The sequence below is a fragment of the Penaeus chinensis genome, chromosome 30 (assembly GCF_019202785.1).
Source record: "Penaeus chinensis breed Huanghai No. 1 chromosome 30, ASM1920278v2, whole genome shotgun sequence".
NCBI lineage: Eukaryota > Metazoa > Arthropoda > Malacostraca > Decapoda > Penaeidae > Penaeus > Penaeus chinensis.
This window is the reverse complement of record NC_061848.1, coordinates 17,277,838-17,290,346: the sequence shown is the minus strand read 5'-3', so window position 1 is coordinate 17,290,346 and position 12,509 is coordinate 17,277,838.

The window sequence follows — 12,509 nt, the reverse complement described above, 5'->3', positions numbered from 1 at the left end:
CACTACACAAGCTCACCTGCTGGTCCTAGGTGGGAAATGATGGGGTACGAAATCTCATCAGAACCCAGGGCTGTGCTAGAACTGTTTTTGTAGGTTTTTCTTAGTTCCCTCAAAGAAAAGATAATATATGAGTTATCAGGTTCGGCTATCCTTTCTTTGATATGAGCAAGTCTGTCTGGTTGTAGGCGTTCTTGTCTTGCCCTCAGTTCGGCTGGCAGACTGCTGCTGCTTGTTATCGCAGAGAACTCGTGCGCCAGTCTGTTTGCCTCTGATTGAGGGTAATGATGTGTGCACCTCAGGGTTGAGCGGGTGGTAACTCACCTGACCCGTTGCCATAGCTCTGTAAGGGTGGTTTGGTGGTCGAAGGACTCACACCATTCCAGCCACTTTTCCTGCCTAACTCTGTTGGCAGTTTCCTTGGCATCCCTGACAGCCTCCCTTGGGAAGACTAGGTTGTCAGGGGTTCTTTGCCTTCGGAATTGTTTTCGGCAGATGTTTACTCTGTGGTTGACCTCCCTAATCTTGTCTTTAAAGTACCAGGCGTCTTTGTGACTCCTGAACCCAGGCCGAGTTTTAGGTATGGTCAGTGAGGCTGCTAAGGTGAGGTCTACGACTCCTCCTCCGACATGCATTGGCTCTTGGATATTGAGAAGAGTGATCTCAGGGAATGTCTCAAGCACATTGGCTATGTGATGGCCACATCCGGTGCCCTGCAGGGAAACCAGGATGGGGTGGTGTGCATTGGAGTCTCCCCCTATGATCACTCAGTCATGTGCTGAGTAGCACAGACCTGATTGATATCTAAGCTCCTACACTTTGGCTTGTTGTAATACATTGTACAATTTGAGGGGCCCCCCGGCCAGGTGAATCTCAACAGCAAGAGATTCAACATCGTCTCCACAGTGTGGTGCATCGGCTGTTGTTGAGTAGGGGATAGTTGCTCTGACCAGGGTGATCAAGCCTCTTTTGCCAGCTGTGTGTGGCAGCATGAATACCCTGAGATACGAACAGTCTCCACTGTTAGTGTCTCCTGGAGCATGGCAATGTCAATGCTCCTTGATCGCACTATTGCGTGGAGGATGGCATTCCTTGAGGAGAAGCCATTGATGTTCCACTGTAGTATGCTTAGGTTGAGTGTCATGATGTTACTTGGTGTTAGTTACATCAGAGACTTCATCATATTTGAATTGAGAGGTGTCAGAGTCTGACAACTCCATTGTGAAGTCCTCGCTGATTGAGGGATCTTCATCTGTTTTTGGGCTGTTTGACAGGTTATCCCTGGGTCCACTGGAGAGCCTTTGGTAGCTCTGACCTTGTTAGTTTGGCTTTTCCCACTTCAGGCTTTGTCTATGTGTTTCTTTTTCTTTGCTGGCTTTACCTGGATAAGGTCAGCATGTTCTGGCACTAGCTGCACAGATTCAGCCTGGTTTGGCTCTGCCTGTGAGGATATGGCCTGGGAGTGGGGAGGGGAGTCTCGTCCTGGGCTGGTTTGGCTCTCTCCAGCTTCCTTCCCTTCAGGACTGCGACAGTCTGGGCCATTGCCGTCATGGCGACCGTGACTGCCTTCTCGACCTCTTCACTCAACCTCCCCAGTGACTACAGCAGACAAAAGGAGAGTCATGTCTTTCTCATCAAAGAGAAGATTATCGTGTCTTGGGGAGGCTTTTGTAGTGCTCTTTGAACCTTTATTCCTGTTGCTCTTTTTCTGCACTTTTTGCATAGCCGGAAACTCTGTTCTGTCCCCAGATATATGTGCCTGGGGGAGCAGGGACAAAGTCTGGTCGATTTTTAGCAACTTCTTGTCGCCTGAGGGTCGCCTCTTTCCTGACAGAGTAAGCCAGGCTCCAGGCATGTTGCCTCTTGGAAAAGTTGGGACATTTAGCTGTTGTGTCCTTCTGTTCTTCCTTGTATGCCTTTAGGCACACCTCGGTGTTGTGTACCTTGCTACATACACCACATTTAGACTTAGCTGTGCAGCTAGCCTGGTGGTGATTGTATTTTTAGCACTTAAGTTGTAGGTGCCCCAGTTACCCAAATCAAGGGTAGTGGTTGGGGCTCCTTTCAGGGTCACCAGGACTTGCCTGGTTGGAGTCTTCCCTTTCAACATTCGGGAAGCTTCCACGACCTGCGGATGTGATGTGATCAGTTCTACATCATACGAAATTGAGAAGCCAAGTAGCACCATGTTGACTCGGGCTCCAGTAGTGAGAGACACATTTTCCTCCCATCTTTAAGCTCCTTCGTTTCCTGCAGGAAATTCAGGGTAGCTTGGTCTTTGGGCATAATAATCATGCCCTGGTCTCTGGCAACCCGGATCGATAACCAGATTTTTCTTTGCATCTCCAATGCTCTGACCAGTTGGTAGGCATTGTCGAAGCCTTTGGGTGTGGAGGGAACTTTGAACTGAGGGAAACGCCTAGGGGGTCCACACTCTCTCTCAGAGTCTGTCTCCGGCTTCGGATGTTTCGGTCCGCCCTTTCGGCTTTGGGCTGTGATCATGAAAGCAGCAGCTGTTTCGGCTTGTTCAGCTTGTGCTCCCATCTCAGTCAGGGAGAACGTTTGAGGGGAACTCAGAGGCCTCCCTGGTTTGTCTGCAGGCCTGGAGAGGCCAGAACGAGAGTCCATCTGTTGGACAATTTGATGGACAGACATGTTTGTGGCTGATGGTTTCTCAGTCTTCTCCATTTTGGCAGCAGGTGTAACAGAGTCATCCTGTGCCTGGGGTTTTCTTTTGCCACCAGGAGGCACATATAGGTTCAGGGTGACTGCCGTGGTCTGGGCCTTGCATGGGTCGTCAACTTAGTTGGGATTTTTTTTTTCCATGTATTGGACTGTTTCTTCATCCTCTCACGCCCCCCCCCCCCCCCCACCACAGAGCCCAACAAGGGGAAGGTGAATGTTTGAGCCAGTATCTAACAGCTAGAGGGGTGGTGAAAGGATATACGCAGCCGGACCAGGATCAGGCCACCTGTCTTGCTTGAATAGACAACCAAAGAGGTGTGCTGCTAGCCTCATTCACGGCATCACTCAACCTCCAGGACTTCCGTCTCTACAGCACACAAGGCTGCCACACAGGGCAAAGACAGGGGTAAGTGTAAACCCCTGGGGAGAGACCAGAGGGGATGCCCTTCCACCTACAGAACATCATTGTTTGGAACCCTTTTGCTCATCCCTCTGAAACAGCCACCCAAAGGCTGTTTCACCTCAGTGAGGGATAGGAGATCATGCACTTTTTCCATGCGGGTTCTTTTAGGCCATTCGGATGAAAGGGATGAAAGGAACTGCATGGACCTGTGCCTTTTCAAAGTGAATCCCAATGGCTGATTCATCACAGTGAGGGAGAGGAACTACCTTTCAAGGCAGTTCCTGTGGCTGGACGGGAAGACGGTGTTCTGTCTAGCAGGAGCAAATTAGACAGAACGAGGGTGAGGGGATTGTGGGCCTCAGAAAGGGAGGGGCTCCTACCTGCCTATTCGTTCCTATGCGAAAAAACACTTCAGCGGCAGTCATCAGATGGTCTGCCATACCAGTCCCTAGCATATAGAATGACAACTCTCTGCACACTAAGGCACCTTTACCTCCCTGCAGAAGGTAAAGGTCTGTCCACGTCCGAGCCCAAAGATGGGGTCCAGTTCACCAAAGGGTGCATAGAGAGTTATCCTAATGCCGAAAAATGCGTATAGGAAAGAATTGGCAATAGGGCACGGAACAGCCAGCGTATCATGCAAGGGCCAAGGTCGAGTTTGCTGTGGGGAAAGTCTTTAAACCAACCAAGCAAAAACCTTGAGACCGAGAGGTCCTGAGAGCCCTTTGTATTTTCTGGCCGAATGCCAACCAGGCGGTTCCTCTAATCCCTCTAATCCCTGCAGGGAGAGAGGAGAGGAACATCCTTTCAAGTGGATCCTGTGGGAAATGTTATAATTAAGGCATATATATACATATTATCACAACTGCGAGATTGCTCAGGACAGTCTGGGCGGCGGGCTTAGGCCTCTCGCGATTGGCTCGCCTTGTGGGGAACGAGGGTGCCGGCCTTTACATCGGCGCGACGCTTATAAGGAGCATCAGGCACAAATTCAGTAGGTCCCACGAGCACTTAGTCAATCCTAAGAGAGTCACAATAATAACAAATTAGTAAAAGTGTCATTGAGCCACCCTGGTCTGCCGGAGCGTCAATCGCGCCATGACATCTTTTTGGTATTATAACTCTCCATTAGGTAAATGTCAAGTAAATTAACTCAGAGAAGATTTGCCTTGCCACTGCTCTCAGCGGTTCCTCTTTTTCCCTTATTGACGGTGGCACGGGAACACTACACCTCTCCTCAGACCCTCAGGCCCGCAGCTCTCTCTATCACCTGTATATGAAGGCAAAAACCTTGACTTTCTCTCCCCCTAAATCATTTTCCCTTTTTATCACTTCACTGATCACCGCCACTCTCATTCACTTCACTCCTGACGACCCTATACACCCTAACAATGATCAAGGTAAAGATTAACGTCAACGGCGGCTCGTCCCCGAGCCGTCGTAATTCCCTCGCCCAGGCACTCTTCGAGGCCGAAATAAGAGTACTAACCAACCCATGATGGGTATGTTGCTCTAATTGAGTTGTGACAATAAGCAGGCAGAGAATCTCCTCTCTCGTGCTATCACCACCAAACTAGAAAACTTTTACCTGTGCTTCCCCTGGACATGCGAGGCAAATTCACCCTGGTGTTTAAGAAACGTGATAGACAGGTTGTCAATGAGACCAGCGAAGACATTGCCGACGAAATTATGGCATCAGCCCCCCACGCTAAAGTGGATAACAAACATGTGATGAAAACACTCTACATGGTAAAGGCAAGATTCGCCGACCATGCATCGGCAAACAAGATAAAAGAAAAGGGCATCTACCTCTTCAAATATGTTGCACCGTGGCAAATAGAGTTCGAGCGCTTCACCCCGGAGAAGCAATGCATGAATTGCTATGCATATGGACACCTAAAGTCCATCTGTATAAATGAGAAGAAACCTAGATGCTCTGAATGCGGATCTGGTACCCACTCCTACCGTAGCTGCACCAGCACCTTCAAAAAGTGCCTAAACTGTAGTGGGGCACACCGCACTTTTGCTAACAGCTGCCCCATCCGAAAAGAGGCCATCAAAATCTCTCATGAGAAGGAGAAGGAGAGAGAAAAAGAAAATGAGGCTAGACCTCTAAAACCAGTAGCCCAGAAGGCAGCACGAGCTACGGTGCAGGCAACGACAAACGCCTAGAAACCCCTGATAAACCAGGTCCACCAAGACATAAAAGAAACCAGGGAAAAAACAATCTCTTAAACAGAACCCACGGTGCTCTTCCCAACAACCTGTCCATGGAAGTCATGGTAGTCTTGCTGCATGTCCACTTACAAAACATCATAAATCCTGAACGAGGCTTAAGGGATCATGCCAGGGAGGCCCTGAAAAAGAATAACATCCATGACCTCGACCTAGGGGAAGCTGAGTCTTGGGGAAGCGGACTCTTGCCCCCCCCCCCCCTAGTCAGGAAGCCGTCAAAAATGCCTTCATACATTCAAGCATTAGAAACCCACAAACCTTGTAACCCCAGTTCCTGATACCTCGGTCAGACCAAAGCAGCAGCAAGCTACCCCCAAGGGCCATCAAACCCAAAGCAATAAAGGCACTGCCTAAAGACCCCCCCTCCCCAGCAGAGCTGGTAACCCGTCTTAGTTTACCCTTATGAGCCCTAGGACGACACCTCCTTTGTGGGGGATGATGGCCTGGAAAGGTTCATGGTGGCATGGTTAAAGACCCTAAATACTATGGACTTCATAGTATTTAAGGGAAAAATACGAATACTCTAGCATACAGGATGATTGAAAGATACTCTAGCATACAGGATGATTGAAAGATACCCTGACATACACAAAATACTAAATGGACATCTTTCTGAACACATTACACAAACATGATAAATAACACATCACTACACTCACGCCTCACAGTCATCCAACACAATGTACTACACTGGACAACACGGAAAAGTGAACTCTGCAACACATACAGAAAACATGACCCTCATATCATCCTCATAAACAGCCATGGGCTCAATAACACCACTCCACTAAAGATCTACCCATACACAGTCTACTCTTCAAACAAATCACAAGAAAGAAGCGATGGCATAGCAATTGCGATCAAAAATGACATTTCCCACAAAATCACTTCAACTCAGACTTTTTGGCAGTCAAAGTAAACACACCACAAGGACCCATTTTACTGGCAACACTCTACATCCCACCAAGAAGACCATACATCCCAGAACTCGATATCTTGCAGCTCCTGAGACACAACAAATCAATATACATCATGGGCGATTTCAATGTAAACCACACACTCTTTGGATACAAACACACTAACGCAATAATCAAAGGCCTGGCCTCTTACATACACCTTGGTCCACACACACCAACATATATTGCATATAACATAACAACAACTTCTGACATAGTCCTTGCTAACCACATAGCACACCTACACTATCACATATCAACAGACGCTGTCGCTTCCAGTGATCACCTCCCTGTAATATTAACACTATCAACAAACCCCATGATCCCAACACAACCCCGAGAATCCTTCAAACATGCAAACTGGGTACACAGACATACAGACGGCCAGACTGGTTAACATCCCCAGAACAACACACAAAACCATCCCTCACTACAGAGAAACTTGCCGTCTGAAATTGTTCAAAATACAATAGAGACACCAGTTAACAACATGGGGCTGGGTCGCAAAATTACACATACGATACGGAGAACTCAAAACGCATTAACACACGAGGTTAAAGTAATGAACAAACAACACTGGCAAACCCTTGCACAAGAATGTCAGAACACAAGAGATCCCAAGATGTTCTGGAGTTCCTTCAAGAATGCACATTGACAGAAGGTTAACTCGGTGGAGGAGATGGAGCTCCCCCAGAGTGAATTCTGGCAACAGAATTTCAGATCTCCCCCACCGAGAACGCCCGATTCGACCACACTACAGAGACCGAGGTCACACACTTTCTACAGCAACACAGAAATCTAACTCTTCCAGAGGACAGTCCCCTCTCCACACCTTTCACTCCAGAAGAAATTGTTAACACCATCAAACACAGCAAAAACACAACAACAGGAGCAAGCAATATAAACAAAACAATCATAGAACATCTGCCACCCATAATGATCCGCAGGTTACGCCATATCTCATTGCTGGAAGTTCCCGGGAAACTGCTAGAGAGGCTAATAACACGCAGACTCACTACACACCTCGAAAACAACATACTCAACAGTAGGCAAAACGGCTTTCGCCCACACAAGGGAAAAGAGAGCGACATCGCCCTCGTTTATGAGGAGATTGATCTCGGTCTCGCTAACAACCACCAGATTAACATCATTCAACACTGCTATCCCACTCGTTGTAATATCAAACTCACAAAAATACAAAATGCAATCAGTACAGAACAAAGCAATACTCTGGGTACACGCCGCAACATTTTGAGACCGAATTTCCGCAGAAACTCTCCATAGAACATATATAATTGAGCCACTAAACACACGCATACACAGGCGAGCTAAAACACCTAGGCCCGACTACGCGAACAAAAAGACGAACACTATAACAACATCATTGACAAACACATAAACACACGCACAAACCACACCTGGTGGCCCAGAACACACAGAAAACATAACACCCCCACCCATATGCATACACCCAAAGACACCTGACATGACCATGAATGATTAATTATAAGGCTACTGTTAAAAATAATATATATATATATATATATATATATATATATATATATATATACAGAGAGAGAGAGAGCATTTATTCACTCGTGCTTTGCGGTGCTTTAAACACCAATTACTTCGTTCTTTCCTTTGTTTTTGTTCATGTTCACTCGATTCCACTTAATTTCAATGTTTATCACCTTATGTCACCTATGTATATATGTTACGTCACACTTGCTCTACGCCTGATTCGTCCTCCGCAATTAATTAGTTAATTAGTTAATTATTTAACTATCAATGTTAAATAGTTCATTTCTAGTTCATTTCCCTCTCGTCACCCATTAACTTATGTCTCGGTTTTTGTTTGTTTTAGTTCACCTATGCCTTAGTTACTTAAAATACGATACAGATAATAATAACAAAATCAAACAAAATAAAAATAAAAATGAAATAATAAACATTCGTTTCCTTGTTTCTTTGTAATAAATTGAATAATAAAATCTATAAAAACTAGAAAAAAATCTAAATATTCTCGTTTACTCTAATTCATGTTCATTAGCAATTAAACTTAAAAAAATAATAATAATAAAAAGAATCAAAATAATAAAATAGAAAAAGACTAAAACTTCATAAAATTAAAAACCCTTAATTAATCCTTAATTAACTTATAACAGTGGAAGTCTACATGAATACTTGCTTTCTGCCACCTTAACTAAGGCCAAGACATGACAAAGACAAAACAAAAATAAAGATATGCATTGGGTTTCGCCCCCCTCTTTTCAATCTCCTGCTTTACGGTGTGCAGAGAGTTGTCATTCTATTTGCTAGGGACTGGTATGGCAGATCAACTGATGACTGCCACTTTAGTTTTTTTTTTTTTCGCATAGGAACGAATAGGCAGGTTTAATTAGCTCCTGCTAGACAGAACACCGTTTTCCCGTCCCGTCTCAGAAACCGCCTCGAAAGGTAGTTCCTCTCCTCTCTCACTGTGGTGAGGGATGAAGAAACTTCCTTGAACAGGTGCAGGACCTCTCTTCCCTCACTAATGTGAAACAGCCATTGGGTGGTTGTTTCAGAGGGAAGAGGGATTCACTTTGAAAGAATACAGGTCCTCTCCTCCCTCACTGAGGTGAATCAACCTTTGGATGGTTGTTTCAGAGGGATGAAAGATACCGCCTGGAAAAGGTGCAAGACCTCCTTTCCCTCACTGAGGTGAAACAGCCTTTGGGTGGCTGTTTCAGAGGGATGAGCAAAAGGGTTCCAAACAATGATGTCCTGTAGGTAGAAGGGCATTGCATAGTATCTGTCTGTGGGGGAGTTTTTGTTTGTATTTCCATGTGTTGGACGGTTTATTCATCTCTCCCCAGGGGTTTACACCTACCCACGTGTTTGCCGTGCGTGGCAGCCTTGTGCGCTGTGGAGACGGGAGTCCTGGAGGTTGAGCGATGCCGTGAATGAGTACGCGCTGCGGCTATCAACACACCTCTTTGGTACTCTATTCCAGCAAGACAGGTGGCCTGATCCTGGCCCGGTCAGGCCAATCGGCTGGTCTCCTTCGGGAGGCTAATGTCAAGCAGTCATGCCGCTGATGGTACTCACACTGGTCTGTGAGTGCCATTACAATGGCTATTGGTTGCGTATATCCTCTCACCACCCCTGTATCTGTTAGACACTGGCTCTAACATTCAGCTTCCCCCACAAACAGAGACTAAGTTGACGACCCATGCAAGGCCCAGACCACGGCAGTCACCCTGAAACCATATGTGTCTCCTGGTGGCAAAAGAAAACCCCAGGCACAGGATGACTCTGTCACACCTGCTGCCAAAATGGAGAAGACTGAGAAACCATCAGCCACAAACATGTCTGTCCATCAAATTGTCCAACAGATGGACTCTCGTTCTGGCCTCTCCAGGCCTGCAGACAAACCAGGGAGGCCTCTGAGTTCCCCTCAAACGTTCTCCCTGACTGAGATGGGAGCACAAGCTGAACAAGCCGAAACAGCTGCTGCTTTCATGACCACAGCCCAAAGCCGAAAGGGCGGACCGAAACATCCGAAGCCGGAGACAGACTCTGAGAGAGAGTGTGGACCCCCTAGGCGTTTCCCTCAGTTCAAAGTTCCCTCCACACCCGAAGGCTTCGACAATGCCTACTAACATTGGAGATGCAAAGGAAAATCTGGTTATCGATCCGGGTTGCCAGAGACCAGGGCATGATTATTGTGTCCAAAGAACAAGCTACCCTGCAGGTCTTGGAAGCTTCCCGAATGTTGAAAGGGAAGACTCCAACCAGGCAAGTCCTGGTGACCCTGAAAGGAGCCTCAACCACCACCCTTGATTTGGGTAACTGGGGCACCTACAACTTAAGTGCCAAAAATACAATCACCACCAGGCTAGCCGCACAGCTAAGTCTAAATGTGGTGTCTGTAGCAAGGTACACAACACCGAGGTGTGCCTTAAGACATACAAGGAAGAACAGAGGGACACAACATCAAATGTCCCAACTGTACCAAGAGGCATCATGCCTGGAGCCTGGCTGAGGCATGATGCCTCAGGCGACAAGAAGAACAAAAGAGATAATTCTTCCCGACCTTCTGAAAGGAAGCAAGCAGCTCCCTAGCCAACACCAGATATCTCCAATAAGCAGGTGTTTCCGACTATGCAAAAAGTGCAGAAAAAGAGTCACAGGAATAAAAATTCATAAAGCACTACAAAGGCCTTCCCAAGAGACGATAATCTTCTCTTTGATGAGGAAGATATGACTCTCCTATTGACTGCTGCAGTCACAGCAGCAGCAACAGCCCAGGGGAGGTCGAGTGAAGAGGCCGAGAAGGCAGTCACGGTCGCCATGACGGCAATGACCCAGACTGCCGCAGTCCTAGGACGAGACTCCCCTCCCCACTCCAACTCAGGCCATGCCCTCACAGGCAGAGCCAAACCAGGCTGAATCATCAAAAGAAAGATTATGAAATTTATTAAATATTCATGGGCTTAGTGAAGTGCGATGGAAAGAGAGCAAGGATATCATCAGTAATGGAACAAAGATGATTAACACAGCATTAGTATGAGGACAAGTAGGAGTAGCAATTCCGTTAGAAAAAACGTCAAAGCGAGTGACAAAGATTGTACTGCGCAGCGAAAGATTGATCTTGGTATGAGTGCAGGCTGAACCATGTGAATACAGAAACTGAGAAAATAATGCTCCAATTGAGGCAGAAAAGGAAAATTATTATTTAATAGTGGGAGATTGGAACAGTGTCATTGGAGAAAGAAAGGATTAAACAGAAGTTGGACTATTCGGACTTGGTACCAGAAATGAGAGACGAGAAAGGCTTGTTGAGTTCTGTCAGCAGAGGAACATGGGCATGAAAAAACATGTGCAGATACACATGGAAAAAGCCAGGAGACGGTAGTAGATTTCTAGTATACCATATCTCTGTTCGACAAAGGCATAAAAACTGTTTGTACAACGCCGTCAAAAAAGCTTTACACGGTTAATGACAGAAACCATTTCACATTCATGAGTTTCACTGTCGATACTTTCCTCCACCCAATACTTTGTCATGTTCCCCTTATACGTAAAAAAATACCAGCAGTCATTTGGGCATGGATAAAGAAAGGTTGCGACTGCGACTATTGTTATGCATCATCATGTATAACAATATTACACTCACCAATCTCCCAAAATGTATGCAAATTATTTACTGATACAATGATATAATAGCCTTCTTTCATTTATATTCTTGGGAAATAAGTGTAGTCCTCCCCTGCTCTTATTTCCACTGAATGCAGCCCACAAAATTACACTCTCAGGGTGCTTTCTTCCACTTTTTTGATGCCCAATCTTTATAATTCTCTCAAAATTTAAACCTCTTCTTCTTCATTGCTTCTGTGATTGCTTCCAAACAGCACGGCGACTTGGTAGATCCAGTCCCTCTGCAGGTGATGGCGAATGGTCGTGATTGCGATGGTGTGGAGAAGCTAAGGATGCTTATTCTTACGTGGAGCAGCGATTATACCAGGATCTGACATCACTTCTCGATTCAGCATCTTACCATTCCTTAGTGATGTCTTCTTGGGAGTGCCAGATCCTACCTTCCTCTGTGGTACCGTCTCGGATGACAATTATGTTGCTGCCCGCCTCAGTTAATAAATACCCTCTCTTAACACCCCCAGATCTCTTCTTTCTCTAGAAGAGACAAATCACGGGTTTTATCTTGCATTTGTATCGTCTTCCAATCCACTGTGTGCAGTGGGAGTGAAATTATACTTCAAACTTGCCAAAGAAGTGGAAACTTTCTCTATATCATCTTACAAAGCTTGCCAAAGACAGAGAGAGAAGTGAACACAGGCGGCAGGCAGACGGAAGCGGATACGCCATTACTAGCTCCTCTTACTTTTCTCGGGCGGGAACAGATTTTTTTGCCGTAAAAATTATTGTTTTTTCGGCATTTAGTATAATAATGCTTGTAGCTTTCTAGGAGCAGATGCTGATTTTGATAATACTTTAGTTGTGATGAGACAGGTGGTTATCTTGAAACTTGGAAATTGAAGGAAAAAAAATAAATGGGCCTTAGAAAATATGGAGAAAAGAATTGAAAGTTTCCAGAATAAAGTGAAAGATCAAGAAGAAGAATAGCGAGGAAATTTTACCTCTTGAATACCCTGAAAGAGGCAGTGTCGGAAAGTGAAAAGACTGAAATTGGATAAAGGTAAGGTAAAGCAGAAAAGAAGCTGAGGGTCTCT